Raw genomic sequence first — 22,129 nt, forward strand, 5'->3', positions numbered from 1 at the left:
GTAGTCTATAATTTGAAGCAATTTGCCGGAATATATAAATAAGACTAAATTATAGAAGACTCAAGTGAGAGTGGACATGGATCAGACTTCAACTAAATGAAAATTTTACACTACACTCCGGTGTAGCTTCTGCTACCTACACCCCCCTCCCCAACTGACGTCATTTTGTTCTTTTTTGTGTTTACTTTCTTTTTTTCTTTTTTGTTATATACCATTGCAAGTTAATTCAATGTTTTGAGTATCAATTCCATGTAAAAATTATTGTACTCGTATAAAATAAAGAGTGTGAAGAGATTTCCATGGTATCAATTATAATAAAGCAATTGATGATCCTTTGTTTCAAAAAACTAAAAAAGCAATTAATGATCCTAACTTACAAGCAATCAACTCAATAAGCAAATTGCAAGCCTAATCGAAGCAATTACAAACAAATTGCAGTTGTTATGGCAGCGGTGGTGGCGAGATGATGGTGGTTATGTGGCAGCGGTGATAGCGGCAACAGCGAGACAACAGTGGTCGTGGGGCAATGAGGCAACAATGGTTATTGTGGCTTAATTAGTTGAGTGGGTTAGAGGGGGAAAGTGCAAAGGATTAAGAAACAGGGAAAATATAAAGAAGCTCAAATCACCATTGATAAAGCTTGCTTTTGATTTTAATGAGAACAGTATAATTTTTAAATTTTTTTTATAAACAGTATACTCGTATAATTTTATAATTGAACATATAATATTTTAAAAATGAACATATTTATTTAATAGTTGTAAATGAACATACAATTATTTATAATTGAACATATAATATTTCCAAAATGAACATATTTATTTAATGGTTGTAAATGAACATACAATTATTTATAATTGAACTAACATATAATATTTCAAAAATGAACATATTTATTTAATATTTGTAATTGAACATATAATATTTCAAAACTGAACATATTTATTTAATAGTTGTAAATGAACATACAATTATTTATAATTGAACATTTAATTAAGGAGCATTATCATAGATGAAAAATGTATAAAATTTATAATTTTTGTACTTGTTATTGAAAAATTTTGAAAGTAGCATACACTCCTTTATTGTAGTTTTATGTAAGAATTATTTCCATGACAACTACAATATAGCACACACTGTTATTGAAATTCCTTCTTAAATTTGTAAAATTAACTACTTCATGATATAATTGGGTGCTTTAATTAGTAGTATAAAAATGAACTTTTAAGCATATGCACATGCTCATTTTAAAATTAATGCCTTTACTTGTTAAAAATGAAATGATCATGAATAAGAATGAAAATGAACATTTATCAATACGTAAATTAATATATATATAATAAAAATTAATTTATCTTTTGAAATTAATAAGCATATAACATGTATACTATGTAAAGAGAGGGGGTTTTGATATATGTTAATTATCATTTTACATATTCAATAGTTAAGATGTGTAATCACTAATAATATACAGTATAAGCAATATCGGATCCAATATATCACTTGATGAAAATATTCATCTTATAAGGTTTTTTTCCCGTTCTTTGCATTTATAAATACAAGGTAAGAAACACACGCAATAAGTGTGTGTGCAATTTAAAAAATTTAATTAGTCTATATACTCATCTTTATTCTAATAACAAACAATAAATATATGTTGGTGTAAATTTATAAGCAAATGTGAAAAATATATATTAGTAAAATAAATTATAAAAAAAAAAAAAGTTGATGAACCTTCTATCAGTTTGGTTCAAGTTTGAAAAAAATTATGAAAAAAAGTTATGGAGTAGTTTTTTATTCGTTTCCTTTTTTTTTAAAAAAAGTAAAACCTTCTATCAGTTTATATAGCATAATTTTGTTACTCGATGTATTTTTTGCACTTTTAATATGTATTATATATCTATTTTACTTGTTCGCTTAAGAACAATTAAAATTATGTTTTGGTAGATTCTAATTTTCATAGTTTGTTATGGTTTATGATGATGAACATTTTTAGGTTGTTGATACTTGTAATTTATTTATTAATCTGTGTTTGAGAATTGCGTAGATTTTTGTTGGTAGTTTTAATTTCTTTTCTTTTTTGTTGTCTTTTTAATCAAGTTTATAATGCTAAATAATCATTTATGTTTTATCATATGTACTTTTGTTTGTGATATATTAATTAATTAATGTTCATTTTTAAAGTGGTAAATGATCATTTTGTGTATACAGTTTTATTTTTGATAATATTATATGTTAAAATTTGATCATTTGCAGTTTTGTTATTGAAAATTATATGTATTAATGATTGATCATTTTTAAACCTATTTATATTCATTTACAATTGTACATTATAAATTTATGCAGTGGAAATTAAAAAAAATTATGACATTGTTTATGAGAAGCAACTAAGTATAAAATTTTGGGCAAAGAATTTAAATCTCAAACAGAAGCTTATGAAATGTATAACAACTATGCTTTTAGAAAAGACTTTGGAATTTGAATTGGAAAGAGTGAGAGGCAAAGAGATGAATCATTTTTATGAAAAGATTTGTTTAATGTTTGGAATTCGATTTTTTTTTATATATGTGTGTCATATATGAACAATTATAGTTGTTATTATTGATTGTTTACGGTTTTCATATTTTTGATGATGATTATATTATTATTCTTATGATCAATTTCGCAATAGTAAATGATCATTTATCTTTTATATGTGTGTTTTGTGGTACATTATATGTTTATTCTTGTTATATTCGAATATATATTGTACATTTGCATTTTAATGAGTATCATTGTTTTATAGTTATGCATATACGTTTTTATTAGTAAACATATTTTACTATTTGTTATTTTTGTTGTGTTAAAAATATGTTTAGTTATATAACGATAAAAAATCATTTACATATAGTTGTGTTTTTAGTATATTTTTGTTGATCAAATGTATTATTGTAATTGAACATTTTTGAACAAGTTGAACAAAATGAACAAATTGCTTTTTATTAATGAAAAAAACCACATGTAAAATTTATTTAAGGAAGATGGGAGCTTAATTGTGATTTCTTTTCCAATTAGCTGAAGATTTATAATTGACAATTGTTTTGAACATTTAGTTTTTTTGTTAATAAACAAATTTCTTCTTTGCTATGACCATTATATATATATATATATATATATATATATATATATATATATATATATATATATATATATATATATATATATATATATATATATATATATATATATATAGGCACTAGCTAGATCATTAGATTTTTTTTTTCTGAAGGATTTGGTTGTAGTATGTAGGGCTCAAGGAAAAAAGAAAAGGATTGTTTCCTTCTTAACAAAGCTAAGTGATTTGTATATCATCAAAAATTGAAATATTGAATATCAAAATATACAATACAACTCCACACATAATATCAAACACGACAAGTTTCTTGATCCAAATTCGAAAAATTCAAGCTCATGGATGTTACTGATTCATGTTGTTTGGCGACACCATGCTTTCTTGATTTCCCTCTTTTTGTTGTCTTCAATTTTTTCTTGTTATTGTGTGGTCTAACTCATTATATCCACGATTTATTTCTTACCTAATAGATAAAATATATAAACTATTGGATTTAAACAAGAATAATTAGTGTTGAAATGAACCAATTTTCATGTGTAACATGAACACGGATGAGTATGACGCGACAATCGACATGATACTGACTAAAGTAATTCAATATAGAAATGATCATCTATTATTATATAAATGAACATATATGATATTGCAAATGACCATGAAATTAAAGATATTAATCGGCTAACATGAAATATATATACGTGAATAAACTTTTGAAACTATCAATATGCATGTGATTGATCATATATCTATATGAGAAAAGACAAATATTGAAATTCAAAACTGAAATGAATATCTATTATTTAAAATTTACATTTCAAAATCTAGAACATTTTAATAATTTAAGAGCACACCACAAACTCATATAACTCAATTGTAATTGTAAGAATCGCTTTCATGAGAAGTACAAGAAATCACACACTTTAATTGAAATTCCTTATTAAATCTATAGCAGATATTTGAAAAAGGTACAAAAATATGTTTATCATTCATCAAAATTCTAATAAATTTATCTTAATATGTATTTGATCATATAATATTATGTGATTGAACATTTACCAATTAAAAAGGAACATTTATCAAAGAATTTTCCACTTCATAATATAAAAAGAACGAACATTAATATGTGAATGATCATGTGCTAATATATAAATGAACATTAATTATATTAATAATCTATTAACATGTGAATAACATCGTACTAATATATAAATGAACATTTACCAAATTGAAAATGAACATTCATAAAAAAAATAGAACTTTCCACTACGAACTAAATTTACAAATCTACACTCATACGAAATAGATTAAATCATCCAGAAATTTGCGACAATTAAACTCTTTTTTAATTTTTTGAATCCAGCAATTTTATAAACTAATAACACACCACAAATTTACTTTTTTTCCCCTTTTTTTTTTTTTTTTACAAAAATAAGTAAAATTATATCATCATACTTACGTTGATACATTTTCAAGCAGGATGTTTCTTTTATTTTCATGAAAACACAATTGCAACAAATACCAGTAAAAAATCTAGGACATTATACTTGTGTTTTCATTTCAAAAATAAATAAAAACACTTACAATTTCGACTTTCGACTTTGCTTTGGTAATTTTTCCAGCAATTGTGTAAATTTTCTCATATATTAGACATTGTACTTGACTATTATAGAGAATTATAACTTTTTACTGAAATTTATTTGCAAATATTGAAGATTTTGATGAGAGAGAAAATGGGGAAATAAAATGAAAAGAATGAAGAGAGAGAATTTGAATAGTGGTTCATTTTTTTTTTATTTCTTTATTTTTTTAATAATGTAGTGTGTGGGGTATAGATGGTTACTGTACCAACTTGCAAGTGGATAGTATACGGGAAGAGAGGAGTTGGTGGGAGGAAGAGTAAAACGGTATCGTTTTGCATGGGGGTGTAGGTAGTAGACCCTACACTAGGGTCTAGTGTTCACTAATTATCAACTAAAGAAGACAATTATTCATATAAATGGGCTTGAATCATTAGGCCTTGGAATTTAAAAGGCCCGACTCGAAAATTCAACTTTGACTCGATAATTTAACAAAAAAAACCTTGTTCAACATCAAAGAAATCATAGTCAACATCAAAAAAATCATGGTATGTATTAATCATGGAAAACGCTAATGAATCATAGTTAATTGTAGGCGTCGTTCGAAACGCGCCTACGTTAAGCATGTCGTGAATATGCTGGCACTCATAGGAAGTGGGAATTGACATATACGATTAGGGACAAGGAAAGTAGGGAGCCGCCAACGAGTTTTTAAGGAACTTGTAAACCGTTCACGGATCATTAAAGGAAACCACGATTAAGGGAAAACGATTGACCCATGAAGGTTACACCCCATTCATAATACATGAGATTACTAACTCCATATGGTTCGGAACCACAAAAGGAGGATTGGGGATGATGGTGCGAAGTGAGTCATGGAGTCACATTCGCTCGTATTGGCCTTTACTTGATTCTTATTGTAAAAAGTGATTCCTGCGATTTCATAGGCATGCTAACAAAGATTCAATTTGCTCCAAACTATTATTAGGCTAAATTAGTTGAACATCAATGCAACACATAATTCTAAAATATTGTGATCACTTGATTAAACAATAAGATTAAAAAGGAACCTAAATCGATTGTCCAAATTATCTTATTAGACGTGATTTTCAATTATATATTTCCCTTTAAACATGCAATATAGTGATTAACAAAGTAATAAAATCAAAATTGACATTGGAAGCAATTTAACCATAATAATGTTAGTCAAATCAAATCATAACAATAAACATAATCATGATACTAGCAATAAGAATAAAAATAAGAGTAATTAAGTGATTAATTACTCACTTTCCGCATTTCTTTGAATTGCTACATCATGAATAAACTGTTAGTAATTTCAATAAAAATATAAATCAAATTGAAACAATTAAATTAAATAAAAAGTAGAGTTGATTTGGTCAAAACGCTCATTTAATTCTACCTTTCAAGCCTTGGTTTAAGTATAGAATTTTGGGTCAAGTAGGGACTCATTGGAGTGCTTAGGGGAAGTATTATGAGAGAGTAGGGAGGCTAGTGTTTAGGTTAAAGAGGGAGAAGAGAATGATTTTTTGGTGTAGGGAGAAAAAGAATGATTTTTGGTGCCCCGAAACTGAAGAAATCAAGTTCGTATTTATAGAGAAAAAGAGTAGGGTGAAGGACGAAACCCTAGAATTGAATCGCCATGAAAATAAAAACCTAGAAAAAAGCCATGTCACAGTGAAAAATACCATGACAAGGTACAAAGTGCCGTGACACGTCACAATATGCCGCAGCGCGACATTTATGCCGTCATACCACAAATTTCAGTTTTTATGCGTTTTTAAAACTATGATAATTTTTTATCCGTAACTTGGAACAAGACATATAATATATAGTTGCAAAGCTTATCAAGTATAATTTCAAACCCAATTAGAATCAGGTCAAAATATTTTGTATATTTTAAGATATGGCCGTTTTAGTGAAAGGGTGTCGGTTTTGGGCCGAGTTTAGTGTTTTGCTCATATCTTCTTCGTTTTAAATCGAAATTGGGCTTATGATGTACCGTTGGAAACCTTATTTCAAGTCCTATCCAACCAAGTAATATTTGGATCAATTTTTTTGGGCCACAAAATCAGTTTGGCTCGATTTTGTGTTGTGGATACGAAAAGAGGAAAATAAATTATGGTTTGAGGAAATGGGCTAAGAATTGGGTTGGTTTATGAGATGTACTGGGATTGAATATGGATCTAAGTACTCCAAAAATTAAAATACTCAACCCGACCAATAACGGCAGTGAAAGGTTTTTCATAATCAGGTTTAGTTTTGGAGAGACATTTTTAGGTGTCTACATTAACGTTCATGGGAGAAACTCTTTTAGAAAGACATGACTGTTCTCTAACAAATACACGATCTTTGACTAAGCAAGTATGGTCAAGTTATGCCTAATTGCCTAAATCTATCGCAGATTCAAAAGGATAATGTATAGCAACTGAATGTTTATTTTGTGCCTTCGCAGTCGCATAGATGACAGTTAAGATCTTATGCCCTTGTTCTTTAAACAAATACAAGTATAGTTTATTAACCTTCTAAGAACTTGTACTTAAAAATCATACATTGAATTTGCTAAAGATTACTTACTCTATTCTTTTTTACTTGATCTGCTTTTACTTTTACACTATTCATCACCCTTTCTGTAACTATACTCCCTCCATTTTTTAAATGTATTACTTGGTGATGCGCGAAGTTTTAGGAGAGTAATATAATATTGTGAGTGGTGAATAATTTATTAGAATAAAGTAATATGGGGACCATGAAAGAGAAAATACGTGAGAAAGAGTAGATATTTTTATTATATAAATGGGGACCATTGGGAGAAAAAAAATGATAAAATCATTTAAGTGAACTTTACAATAAGAGAGAAATGATAAAACATAGTATAAAGTTACCAAATATAGAAGTGATTCATTAAAAAAAAAAGTGATGCATTTAAAAAAAAATAGAGGGAGTATTTTAGCAATTTTATGCAAGAAAAAAAATATTCAGGATCTTATTCGAATTGACTAGAAGAAAGAGCAATTTTACGACACACAACTTGAATTTTAATGACTTATTAGACTCATACTCTTTTATTAAAGAATGCATTACAACGAATGCTACTCTAGAATCTAATTTATGGAGCAATCCATCACATAAAATATAGCCCAAATTTTCACTGGCCTCAAATTAAACGATTAAATAAAAATTTTACTTGTTTAAATTCATTTATTCAGATTAAGTTCTGAGATTAACTCCCTACAAAGGTAAAGTTTCGGAAAAATACACATTAATGGAAAAAAAAGGTAAATTCTCTTTGGTACTCACGTATTTTTTAATTTTCTCTTTAATTTGTAGTAATCAAGAACTATTAGTATATATTAACAACTAGTTTGGTGCCCGGACAATGTCCGGATTGTTGATAAAATCTAGGATAAAATTTTTGGATTAAATGTTAAATACAGTCGTATAAAACCTTTTGATAATGTAGAATATTTAATTTAGACATACGATATCATATTTACTTATTTATATAATAGTGTACTTTTGTAGTTTTGTTAGTAAACAAATATTATTGGCTTGAAATTTTTTTATAGAACTTAAATTACTTTTACGGTTACTGATTAAAACTTATTTCTATTATTTTTTTTAATGTTTTAAATATATAAACTGATTTTCTATTATTTTTTAAAAAATATATTATAAATGGATCTTATTTTAAAGAACTTTTTTAAACAAAATTTTATGATAGATATAGATTATAGAACGAGTTATAGGATATTTTATTAAAGTTATGATTGTTTTTGTATATATTTAATATTAGAAGTATAATAAAACTCTATATAACATTTTGGAAAAATTGTAAAAAATAATACAACCTTTGAGTGATCCGCCAAAAACAAGTCATCCTTTTGATTATTTCTAAATAATACCATCTTTAGAGGGTATCCGCTTTAAACAAGATAATTTACCTACAACCTAGATGACCGGTTAATTTTATTGTTTTATTTGAAAAATAACAGGTTAATTAACCCCTAATTAAAACTTTAATTGTGGCTAATTTTTTAACACTTCAAATATTTTATTAAAAAAAAGACCCACCCCTCCCTCACTAGCCAACAACCACCACCAGCCAGTCGCCACCACCTCCACTTTCACCCCCAACTAGGCCACTGCTCCTCCTTCCACCTCCCTCTCTCTCCTCTGCCCACACCCAAACTAGGCCAGTGAACCCTAACCCTGCCAGAGACGACTAACGACCCCCACCTGAGCCCCATCCCTACCAGCGACGATCGTCGAACCTACCTATCCCAAATCCCGACTCGCAAAGTCCCACCCAGCCCCTTCCCCACCTCGAATCCACTTTCCTAACCCTAGCTCGCTGAACTAACCATATTCACCCATTCACCAATTGGCAAAGCCCACCCAAACCCACAACCCTTTCCGTCGTTCCGAGTCAAGTTCAACAAGGAGGGTTACGAGTGATTTGTAAAGAGAATGCGGGAAGAGGGATTGCAAAAGGGATCGCTGGCGGGGGATGCCGACGGGGTAATTTAGGGAGCGCACCGCCGGCGGAATGGGGGTTAGGCGTCGGGAAACAGAAGGGTTGCAGCCTGCAGACAAGGAGGGAAGGAGGTGGCTGAAGGGCGTGAAGGGGAGGGCTTCGTTTTTTTAAAAATAATAATTAAAAAAAAGTAAATCAAAAAGCAATTATTATTGTTTTATATCTTTAACAATTAAAAACAGAAAAAGAAAATTAAAAGAATTTAAATTAAATAAACAAACCAATAATATAATGACACGTGTCCCATATAACATGTTAATCAGGTTACTTACCGGTTTTAACTTGTTTAAAGCGAATAACTATCAAAGGTTGTATTCTTTAAAAATATTCAAAAGGTGGACTTGTTTTTAGCGGACCGCTTAAATGTTGTATTATTTTTGACAAATTTTCCTAATATTTTTATCTAAAGATATCGATCCAAACGCCGCTTACTTGATATCATATATGCTTGGCACTTGACGAAAAACTAGAATGTCAAGTGTCGTTGTTTCGTACCCTTACTGCGAGACCGACTTTATTTATTAGTGATATGATAAGATAGCATTAATATATTATTTTGGTTAAAATCTTTAACTAGAGTTAGGTTTTTATTATTTTTTAATAATTTCAAATCTATACTATTATTTTAAAACAGGAAGTTTGAAGGATACGTGTCCTTTTCCTGTTTTTTCTAATTAAAAAAAAATTAACAAAAAAATAAAATTCTCATGCCTTTACAAATACTTTAATTTTCTAAATAACTTTATAAATGGAAATTGATCATGCCTTTAGAGTATCTCTAATGGTGTTTTTTAAGGACCTGCTTGCATATATGAAAAATAATAAAAGTGTTGCTTGACCATTGGAGCACTATTGAAATACCTGCTCTCTTGAGTAGTACTGCTAAGTTAGGCTACACTGCTTGAAAATTTTAAGCATTTGTGAATTAATTTAAATAATCATTTTTTATCTTTCTCTAAAAAAATAAATTTTAAAATATTATTTTCATCATTATCAAATGACATATAGGTAGGTGATGTTGACTAATCTTAATCCTAACATATAGCTAGGAAGACTATTTTTTTTAAAAAATAAATAAATAAATAAATTGACTATACTTTACAAGATTATAGGTTGTACACATTCAATTCACTCTTATGGTATGTTTCACTTTTCATCGATTTTTTTTTTACAATTTTTAAATTAAAATTTTTTTATTACTTTATATAATAACAAACATGACTTTGTCAACATAATATTTTACAAAAAAATTTAGCCAACATACAATATTTGGTAATCATATTTGGTTTTGAATTATTAGCTAATGCATCCATAAATAAGTTTATAAAATATAAGAATACAACCAGTATATTGTTTCATAAAAACATAATCTTAAAATACTTTCATATTTACAATTAGTTTCATTTGGTGTAATGTCAAATGTTGATTACAAAATATGCAAATAAATTTAGGGAGATATTAAAGGTTATCAATACTCTTGGTGGAGATATTTAATATTTTGTATAAGCTCAAATAATCAAATCGCAAGCATGTCATCTCATAGTACGAGTACAATACAACTTATATGAAATTATATTATTGGAGTAAATTTTAATATTGATAGTGGGCACAACTTGTGAAATTATATTATTGGAATTATTTTGGTAAAAGTAAGTAAATTAGCAATGAAATTTTCAGCCCATATAATGTAGTAAATAAAGTATTACATGCAAGCTACAAAATTTTATAGCCAACCATTGGAGTACTTTGTAGCTTGAAATATTGATGTGGCAAATCAAGCTACAACTTCATGTAGCTTACCATTGGAGTACTTTGTAGCTTAAAAAAGTTGTGGCTTTAAAAGTTGACATGGCAAAGCGAGCTACAAGCCTTTGTAGTTTACCATTAGAGATGTTGTTACACAAAAAAAAAAAAAAAAAAAAAAAAAAAAGAAATATATTTATGGATGCCCATTATGCACTTGTATCATTCCGCATCTTTCTAGATTTTAGGGTTTATTATTCTCCATGCAAATCCTATCAATTATTGTAATATATATATATATATATATATATATATATATATATATATATATATATATATATATATATATATATATATATATATATATATGAAATACAAGTAAGTAGAATACACATTAATTCTCTCTCAAACTCTAAGTTTCTCCTTTGTTTCACAACAAAAACCAAATACTTTATTTTTTTAAAAAAAAAAAAACCCTAATTTTTTTCAAACTAATTGTAAATTTAAGTTTAACCGTTATTTTAAAAAAAAATGTGTGAAAAAAGTTTTCACAATATAACATACATTTAAATTTATTTTTTATTTTTTTGATAGACTTTTACTATGTTTTACTTTTAAAATACTTTTTTTAGTTGTTTTTTTAAATACGGAGTACTTATTTAACACTACTAAAACATTTTTTACGGAGTACAATTCTTATATGAAATTGAAATACAAAGCATAATATGAATACAAAACGATTACTATAACACATTAAACAATTGTGCATCGCACGAGTTTAACACTAGTTACTTTCAAAAACTTTTAAATAAAAAAATTTACCACTCCCCACCCCCACCAGCCTACCACCCTTTAGGCCATAGCCTAGCCGACCCTTCTCTTCCGAAGACGGCATTGATGCCACCCACGACCCCCCCCCATCACGTATCTTACCTCCTGCACCTTTGTTATTGATCAGGTATCTCGTTGAATTATAAAAAACCTAGAAAAATTCCAACTTCAATTTTCTCTATTACTTGCAAAACCATCAAATTTCATCAGTTGGCGTTGCAAAATCATCAAAATCTAAAAAACCTAGAAAAATTCCTCTAATTTCCTTATTCTACTCTTTATAGCTTGTTTTACGGGGTTTTCGTGAGGGATGAAGGGTATTGGGGAAGGGGGGTTTATGGTTTGAGGGGGACGTGACCGGGGGAGTCTCTAGCCCCGAAGGGGGTCTAGACGGGGCCGGCTCTGAGAACAGGGGAGATCAGGGCTACGACTGGGTAGGGGAAGAGTCGGTGGTGAGATTTTTTTAAAAACGAAATATATATATATATATATATATATATATATATATATATATATATATATATATATATATATATATATATATATATATATATATATATATATATATATATATATATATATATTTTTTTAAAAAAAATATTTGTAAAATTATACTTCCTCTATTTTTTTATTATTGCTCAATAGGGGTTGGGTACAAATATTTTGGTAGTGGATGTAAAAATACAAAATTGCCCATGTGACATTGATAAACTAAAAAGTAAGTGTGAAAAAGTAAGGGTATGTTGGGTATTTGTAGTGTGAACACAAATAATTTTTTTCCTAAAGAGGAAATGGTGCAATATTTGTGAAACTTCCTAAAAAGGCAAGTGGTGCAATAATAAAAGAACGGAGGAAGTATAATTATTAAAAAAAATAATAGAAACCTAACCCTAGTTAAAGATTTTAACCAAAATATATCCTTAATGGTATTGTTAATACATACTTATACCAAAGATTATTGAAAATTTTAGTGTTCACCGAAGAGAAAATTAAAAAACACGTGAGTACCAAATAGAAAATTAAAAAACACGAGTGCTAAATAGAAAATTAAAAAACACATGAGTACCAAAAAAAAAAAATGACTTTTACCACCAAAACAAATCAAAAAATAGTTTTTTACCACCAAAACTTCTAAAAATTTTATTTTATCACCAAATAAAAAATTAAAAATTGTTTTTTACCATCTGTCGTCAAAAACGTAACGGAATTTTTTAAAGTCTTCGATTTTTGCGCCAAACACATGGTCTTTAGGGGTTTTGGGGGGCATTTTGGTCCTAAGATTCCAATTTGAGGTCAGAAGTGACAAAAAAATATCGAAAATGCCTCGTTTTGTGACAGGCTAAAGTCGTAATCACCTAATAAAAAATAATTCCTAAGTCCACTAACTATGCAAATAGGGAAGAAGGGTCGAACCACAGGGAAACAAGTCAATTTATTCCTAATTAATCAAAAGTAATCTAAATTATAAAGTAACCAATTTGTTGTTATTTAAGAGAACTAAACTACTAGGAATAAAAGTAAGGAGAAATAAAAGTAGGGGAAAATCAATGAATAAAAGACCTAGGGCTAGGTTCACCTATAAATATTATTCCAGGGTAAAACATAACAATCAATCATAAATGCATCAATTAATCAGATCATAAAGGGCTTTCGCTACGTATAACAATCACAGAGTTAATTTACCGGTATTAAATCTCATCTCTCGAATCTCGACTTAGCCATTTATTTATTAGTCCCGTATAACAATCACAGAGTTAATTTACCGGTATTAAATCTCATCTCTCGAATCTCGACTTAGCCATTTATTTATTAGTCCGCCTATTGAAATTAAGCCTAAACATCAATTCTCATCTCTCGAATCTCGAATCAATATTGCATAACTCATACAATTAAACTAGGCCTAATCTAATTGCATAGCATTAAAACAATCAATAGGGAATTAATCAAGCACTAACAATCAACAATAACAAATTACCCCTTCATATTATTTATGAATCCCCATAACCCTAGAAAGAAAACTACTCACGCATAATTAAATCTAAACTAATCAAAACAATTAAACAAGTCATGATAAAATAAAGAAATAAAATTACTGAAATTAAAAGAGAAGAAATCGTTACCAAAGTTAACGAAAATAATGAGTTGAATCAAGAACAAAGTGTAAAATTATAGAGAGAGAAAATAAGAGAGGAAATAAAACTAAGTAGAGAGAGAAAGTCTAAGAGAAGAGGTAACTAATACTAAAAACACTAAATCGTACTTATACAAAAACTCCTAACAAATCCTAATTAGAACTAAGTAAATCGCCGAAACACCCCATCAGAAACACGCGCCCGATCGGGCGAAGGGCCGCCCGATCGGGCCCGCCTTTTTCTTCTGATCCTGGGCAGCCGCCCGATCGAGCCAAAGGTTGCCCGATCGGGCCCGGCTATGCTTGGACTTGGATTGGGCTTCACTTCTTAGCTCATTCCGAATTTCCACTTTGGGGCTTGATTACTCGGTGTCCGATGCTTGGTATTTCACATGTCAAGCCCTTAATCACCGACTCGATGACTCTAACCGGCCCTAGGCTATGAAAAGTGGTCATGCTCCTCCAATGCTCGTAGTCGCTCCATAAAATCCCACGAAAATGCTCTAAAAGTGCAATTCCCTACAAAACTCAACCAAAACTACAAAAACACTAGAAAACACCAATTAGTAATTAAAGTGGCTCTAAAGAGCCAAAAACACTACCAATTATGACGAAGGGACGGGGGTAAAATACTATATAAAATAGACATATCAAACTCCCCCAAGCCAAACCCTTGCTTGTCCCTAACCAAAGAGCTCATCAACGAACAAATAAAACATGCCTCACCCCAAATAATCAAAATCAAGAGCAACCAATTCAAGGCAAATCTAATAAGCATGCATCAACATCAACCAATCTCATCCATCCAATCACTCATCCTCCCTAACAATTGTCAAATAGAGCAAACCACAAGAGCATATAGAATTCATGATTAGTGCTCACACATTCAACTCTCATTTATGTGGCGAGTAAAAGATGTACTCGATCGCTCTCCATCCCAACCCCTTTATGTGAACAATGCCTCCCAAACTCACAACACTCGTGTGTTTAAGAAAACATGCACTCAACCTAATAGTCGACTCGGAATATGTCAAGTCATTCTTTGCATTAATAAGAAACTAATTTCACATTCACATAACTTTATGCACAAAGGTCGGAAGGTTTTCAAAGCTTGTAATGTAAGGTTAGGGTAAAAGGTAGGATAAATTTGGGAGAATGTGAGAGTAAAGCCATGCTCAAGGGAGCCATATCCTAATAAAACCCAAGGTCAAAAAAACAAGTAATGACCATATCATCTCCAACACAACTCAACTCAACTCTACTCTACAAAAATTCACCAAACAACTAATTATATCAAACGGATCCCAACACTTACAAATTCACTCACAAAAATATAACAATGTAAAGTTGAGTGAATAACAAACTTTATTTTCCATTGAAACTCAACTTAAATTTTTTTTTTAATTTTTTTTAATTTTATTTTATTTTATTTTATTTTTATTTTATTTGCTTTTGATCTTTTAATTAACCTCCAATTAGAACATTTGAACATATAACAAATTTTTTCCTTTTTCTTTTTGCTCTTTTGAAGTTCACTTTTTTTTTTTACTTTTTTTTTATATCATGCTTTACTTTTTTCAAAGGAACTTAACTTTCAAGATCATCAAAAATAAAATACAATTAAGAACAAAATCAAATCCTCATATCCACCCAAATTGTGCAAATAATGTGCACACCACAAAACTCCCTCACCTCACTCACTAATAGCTTCCCCAAGCCAAGCTTGAGACTAGTAACCAATGGTATAAATCGGCTTTTAATGTGGCTAATAAACAACAAAAAGTCAAGATAACAACATGGGTAGCAAGAAGGGAACAAATGTATCTAGAATCATCTAAAGGTCACCTAAAAGAACAAATGCCTTCGTCCTCCTCAATGTGCATAATATTGAGCCATACAAACATTACTCAAAATTGCAAATCAATACTCAAATTCATTGACATACCAGGAACTAATACACACTCCTAACCAAATCAACTAGTCAAGCACTATATTCACAAGCAGTTGGACAAAATTGACGCATGTTATGGTATCCAAGCAATCAAATATCAGATCATGGCTAACCTTTCCACAATGCTCATCATCATATACCAAGAATCAAAACAATTTTCAGGTATGGGGTACATGGAAGCATGATTTACAATTCATTGGAACGTATTTTTGTATTTTTGATTTTTCAATTTTTTTTTTTTTTTTTTTTTTTTTTTTTTTTTTGTATTTTTCTTATTCCAAAGCAATAAAACTACTCTAGAAAGCAATAAGTCTATACTAGAAAGCAATAAATAGAAAAAAAAAAGAGAGAGAGAGAGAGATAGTAATACCATATATACAAGATCATCCCCCCCAAGCCAAATCAAGAAATGTCCTCATTGACTTGGGAATGTAGCTAGGAATAGCTACTCCTCCTCATCATCCTCATCCATCCTAGCATAGCCACCTCCATGGCTAGAGCCGGCACCACCATAACCCGAACCACCTGCAAAGTAGTTAGGATCCACATTCCCCCTAATCCCACTAAAAGGAACATCGATCCCATAACCATGGATCGAAGAATAGTCCACATAGCTACCAAAGGCACCGGGGGTCGAATATCCTCCTTGTGAATATTGAAACCAATCGGAAACAAGAGCCTCGGGGGGAATAGCCCCTCGGCGTGCATAGTCATCATACATGGGGTATAAACCCCTCCCTAGGTTTCTCTCCACGTACCCGACCCATCTATCTAGAGAACCTACTCTAGAGTCAAGGTTTTGAACTAAGCCCTCCACCCTTCTGTTCCCCCGCTCAATCCTATCAAGTTGGATCCTAAAAGCCGAGAAGTCATATGGTGAATTGGGATCGATGTTATAGTCAAAGGAAGAGCTAGGGATATCATGCATGTAGGTTTGGGCTTGTGGAGGAGGTTGGAATTGGGGTTGTGGTTGAGGTGGTGAGCCTCTCGAGTCTCTCCTTGGTTACCTAGTTCAAAAGTGTAGGTGGACTGATGAGTGGTATTTATACCACTATTTTATCCTTTTCTTTAAGGATTTTTCCCCTCGTTTGGCACTTGTTTGAGCCTTTTTCATGCACTTTGTTTTAGTTTGCTTTGCCTTGTTCCTTTTTATGTTTTCCCCTCCTTTTCCTTTTTTTTTGGCCTTGCTTTGTCGCTTTCCCTCTTTTCTATACTTATGTTTGTGTATGAGTGTTTGAGTAGGTTGAATGGAGTGCTCGTGTGATCTTGCTCGAGGCTTAGTCAATCTTTTCGAGTGCATTGGAATAGCGGAAGAGAGGAGCATGGATTTGGAGAAGAGTCCGGAGCTTTCATGAGGAGCGGCCGCTCACTAGGGAGGAGCGCCCGCTCCATTTTCTCATCAGATCCCCTGTTTTCCAGACTTATGGAGCGTCCGCTCCACCAGAGAGGAGCGCCCGCTCCACACCTGGAGCGCCCGCTCCACACCTGGAGCGCCCGCTCCAGTAAGGTGGCTGTTTTGATTAATACCCTCTAGAGCGTCCGCTCACCCTCGATGGAGCGGCCGCTCTCGTGGGTATTTCCGTGCATTTTAATCTTTCTTTAGAGTAATGTGAGGGGCTTATAAATACCCCTAGGTTTGTAATGAGAGTATTATGTACATTTTAGCCCTAATCTAGATAGAGAAACTTCATTAGTAGAGAGAGAAAGTGTGGATTTTCATTGATGAACTTGGATATTGAAGAAGGAGCTTGATTGAATCTTTGTAAATCTTCATCTTCAATTAATGAGCAATCTCTTACTCTCTTTCTTTACTTTTGTATTTAGTTTTGTTTTCTTCTTTTGATTTTCCTTCTTTGCTCATTGATCATGTTGATGCTTATTGATTTGATGATTGATATTGTATTCATAATGATTTGTGAGTAGTCACCTAGCCAAGGGTGTGGGGATGGTGTAGTTGTTAATTGATTCATGCTTATGATGTTGGGGTTATGTTAATGGTGATTAAAGTCTTTGTATGTTTGATATTCTTTAATCTTCTTGCAAGTGCACATTGTTGGTTGATTAAAGGTGAATCTTTGCTAACAAGAAACGGAAGTTGACTTAGTTAAGGTTCATTGTTATCGATAGTTCATTGATTGCACCTTCTAATATATGGTTCTAGTGTGGAAACATAGAGGCTATGTTAGGAGAAATCGATTAACCCCGGAAGGCGGTTAGATCGAGCTTTATTTCGATATTCTTGCATGTTTAGTTTACCATTGCTTTGCCTTCGTGTTATTGCATGATCAAATGGCATCTACATCTACCCATTTCCCTTGGTGTTTAGTTATATTGATCTTTAATCATTCTTAATCTTTAGTTTAATCTCTTAGTTATTCACACTTCTTGTCCCGAGATAGCTTAAGTCTTAAGTAGTGAATGCGGTGTTTATGCATGTCTCCTTGTGGTTCGACCCCTACGCTTGCCTTATACTTGTATTAGGTTTGTTTAGGTTGTATAAATTGTATTTGATCTAGGGATAGACAATTGACGACGCGTTTATTCCCTTGTCAAATTGGCGCCGTTGCCGGGGAGACGACTTTCATTGCTTTTTCATTACTTTATTTGAGACTATCTCATTTCTTGTTTGTTAGTTTTTTCTACTATTTGTTACTTGTCAGTGTTTACGTTCTCCTTAGCTTTGTTGTATGAATAGAGGACGAACCCGCTCAAGGTCTTTGATTCCCATCGATCCGGAGCTAGAGAGATCTTTGTCCTTACTTCGAAGAGAAGCGAGAGCGAGAAGTAGAAATTCTCACACCCCAACGAAAGAAGGAGTAAGAGAAGTGGAAGATACTCCACCATCTTCACCCTCAAGTGAAGACTTAGATAGTCCTAATTCACCATCAAGTCCCAGAATCAACCCCTTTTCAATCTTTAAGTCCGAAAGTGAAGAAGGTTCTAAAATGGGAGAGAATACGCCTTTGAGTCGTCTTGGGGCTCCCGAAGCCTTTAGAGCCCAAAGTGGGATCCTAACCCCTACCACTCAAGCCAACAATTTCGAAATCAAGCCCAATTTGATTGCTTTAATAGAGAGGAAACAATTCTCGGGTGGAAAATTTGAGAGCCCTCATGAGCATTTGAAAGAATTTGAGAAGTATTGTGACACAATCAAAGCCAATGGAGTGACTCAAGAGTATATCCGCCTCAAGATGTTTCCATTTTCTTTAATTGGGAGAGGTCTAGAATGGCTAGAGAAGGAGGTGCCCCCTAACTTTCTCACAACTTGGGACCAAGTAACTATGGCTTTCTTGAGGAGATTTTATAACCATAGGAAGACCGCCGAGGCTCGGTCCTTAATTCAAGGTTTTCGCCAAAAGAGTGGTGAGACTCTAAGTGCAGCATGGGACCGGTACAAAGAGCTTCAATGTCAATGCCCACATCATGGGATACCCAAGTATCAACTCATCCACACTTTCTATGGAGGTCTCACACCTCAAGGGAGAACAAGCCTAGATTCCGCGGCCGGCGGTTCAATCATGAACAAAGGAGAGGATGAAGTGGAATGCATCATAGAGGAGGCCGCAAAGCATTATGATGATTGGTATGAAGGAGAAAGGGAGGCTACTTCTAGCAAGGGTGTCTATGCATTGGAGCAAGCCAACGCAATCAACAACCTTTCTACCCAAATCTCCAAGATGACCAAGCAAATGGACGAAATGATGAAAGAAAGGTCCAACCCTCATGGTAATACCTCCTCTTCAACCAAGGGAGGCAAAGGTATGACCACTTCTTCCCCCTCTTCTTATAATAAAATGCCTCAAGGATGCATGTTTTGCTCAAATTGTGAAACCTATGATCATGATACCTCCCATTGTGTGTATGCTTGTGAAGTTCAACCCCCTCCCTATGAACATGATGATAATGTGGAAGATGTCAATGCTATGAATTTAGCCCCTAGAATGGAAAATGTAGGGAACTTGAGGCCAAACTCCAATCAAATGGGGAATTGGAATCAAGGTGGAAACCGTGGTTGGAACCAAAGTGGTGGTGGCTATGGTAACCAATACCATGGTGGGGGAGGCCCTTCCAATTTCAATGGAAGAGGCTACTCTAACCAAAGGGGGTATGGTTATCAAAACCAGCAACCCAACTCCCGATACCATGACCATCAAAATCAAAATTTTGGTGATCAAGGTAACATGGGAAACAATCAACAAAGCAATGTTCCCAACCAAGGCACCGGAGGCAATAGGGGTCAAAATGTTTCTAACTATGCCCAAACCAATAGGCCTCCGGGTTTCCATCAATCCCAACTTCCTCCACCTCAACAACCTCTTCAAATTGAGGCCCCTCCAAATGATCCCGTGATGGCTAAGCTAGATGCCATTATGAAAATGCATGAGGAGGAAAAGAAGAGAAATGAGGAGGATAAAAAGCGAGCCAATGCTCATATGAAAATGCTTGAAACCCAAATTGCTCAACTTGCTTCTAATTTCTCTTCTTCTTCTTCTTCTACTATCCCTAGTCAAGGAGTCAACCCAAAACCTTTGTATGCCGTGACAACAAGGAGTGGGAAGGTAGTAGGGAGTGACCCCTTAGTTGAGGAGGAACCCCAAAATGAAGTAGAGTTAGAGAGAGGGGATGAGAGAACCAAAGAGCCTTCTAATGTTGAGAAGGAGAAGGATGTTGAGGTGCAAAAGGAGAAAGAAACCACCCCCTTGCCCCTAAATCTCCAACCTAGAAAGGAGAGATTACCTTTTCCCCAAAGATTTGTGAGAGCTAAGCTTGACGCTCAATTTGGGAAGTTTTTGGATGTGATTAAGAATTTGCATGTTTCCCTTCTTTTTGTTGATGCCATGAAACAAATGCCCCATTACTCTAAGTTTTTGAAAGATCTATTGAGTGGGAGAAGGGAGTGTGAAACGGTGAGCTTGACCGCCAATTGTAGTGCAATCCTTTCCAACAAACTTCCCGCCAAGTTGAAGGATTCGGGTAGCTTTTCCATCCCTTGTTCTATTAATGGCATTGAATTTGACAAAGCTTTGTGTGATTTAGGAGCAAGTGTGAGTCTCATGCCCTACTCCGTCTACCAAAAGCTTAGTGTAGGAACCCTTTCCCCCACTAACATTGCTCTCCAACTAGCGGATCGTTCCATTAAGTTTCCCATGGGTAAGGTTGAGGACATTCCCCTTAGGGTAGGAAAGTTCACATTCCCCATGGATTTTTATGTGCTAGAGATGGATGAGGATGAGAGGATTCCTATAATCTTGGGTAGGCCGTTTCTAGCTACTTCTAGAGCCATCATTGATGTGAAGGAGGGTAAAATATCTTTGAAAATTGACAATGATTCAATTGAGTTTGATTTGAATAATGTCATGCAACAACCCTCCTCAAGTGATGAATGCTTTAAAATAGATGTTCTAGATACCATGCTTAGTGAATTTTCTCGTTCCCACTTGCATGCTACTAACGATCCCCTTGAAAGAGTATTGTTGAATGATTCCAAGCTAGGTGCTCACAAGGACGACATTCAATTTTATGAGGATTTGCTAGAGGAAAGCAAGAGCGAGTGCATGGATGAGAGCATGGAGGAAGAGGCTTTTCACACCCATGATCTCTTTCAAGTTGAGGAAAGAGAGAAGAGCACCAATGGTAAGGGAGCACCAAAGGTAGACTTGAAACCTCTACCTTTGGGCTTGAGGTATGTATTTCTTGCTCCTAATGAGTCTTTCCCCGTAATTGTTAATTCCAACCTAACGGAGGAGCAAACCTCCCTCTTGATCAATGTTTTGAAAAATCACAAGAAAGCTTTAGGTTATACCATTGATGACATCAAAGGTATAAGTCCTTCTTTATGCATGCTCAAAATTGATCTAGAGGGAGATGCCAAACCCGTTAGACAAAGGCAAAGGAAGCTTAACCCTTCCATGCAAGAGGTTGTGCGGAAGGAAGTGGCTAAGCTTCTTGATGCGGGAATTATGTACCCAATTGCTCATAGTGATTGGGTATCTCCCGTGCAAGTTGTGCCTAAGAAAGGAGGAATGACGGTAGTGAAAAATGATCATGACCAACTAGTTCCCACTAGGCTTGTAACCGGTTGGCGCATGTGCATTGACTATCGCCAACTTAAAACAAGTACATGCAAAGATCATTTTCCATTACCGTTCATTGATCAAATGTTGGAGAGGCTTACAAAACATTCCTTCTATTGTTTCCTTGATGGTTATTCGGGATTTTTCCAAAT

The 22,129-nt window shown here is 32.9% G+C and overlaps 1 non-coding gene across 1 annotated transcript; it reads right to left on the reverse strand.

The window, feature by feature from the left end:
* Positions 1-19,227: 19,227 nt before the first annotated feature.
* Positions 19,228-19,333, reverse strand: LOC145577190 (small nucleolar RNA R71). Its single transcript, XR_014098664.1, has one exon. It is a non-coding gene; the product is annotated as a small nucleolar RNA R71 (small nucleolar RNA).
* Positions 19,334-22,129: the final 2,796 nt, after the last annotated feature.

The sequence above is a fragment of the Chenopodium album genome, chromosome 13 (assembly GCF_948465745.1).
Source record: "Chenopodium album chromosome 13, dcCheAlbu1.1, whole genome shotgun sequence".
In the NCBI taxonomy this organism is placed as follows: Eukaryota; Viridiplantae; Streptophyta; class Magnoliopsida; order Caryophyllales; family Amaranthaceae; genus Chenopodium; species Chenopodium album.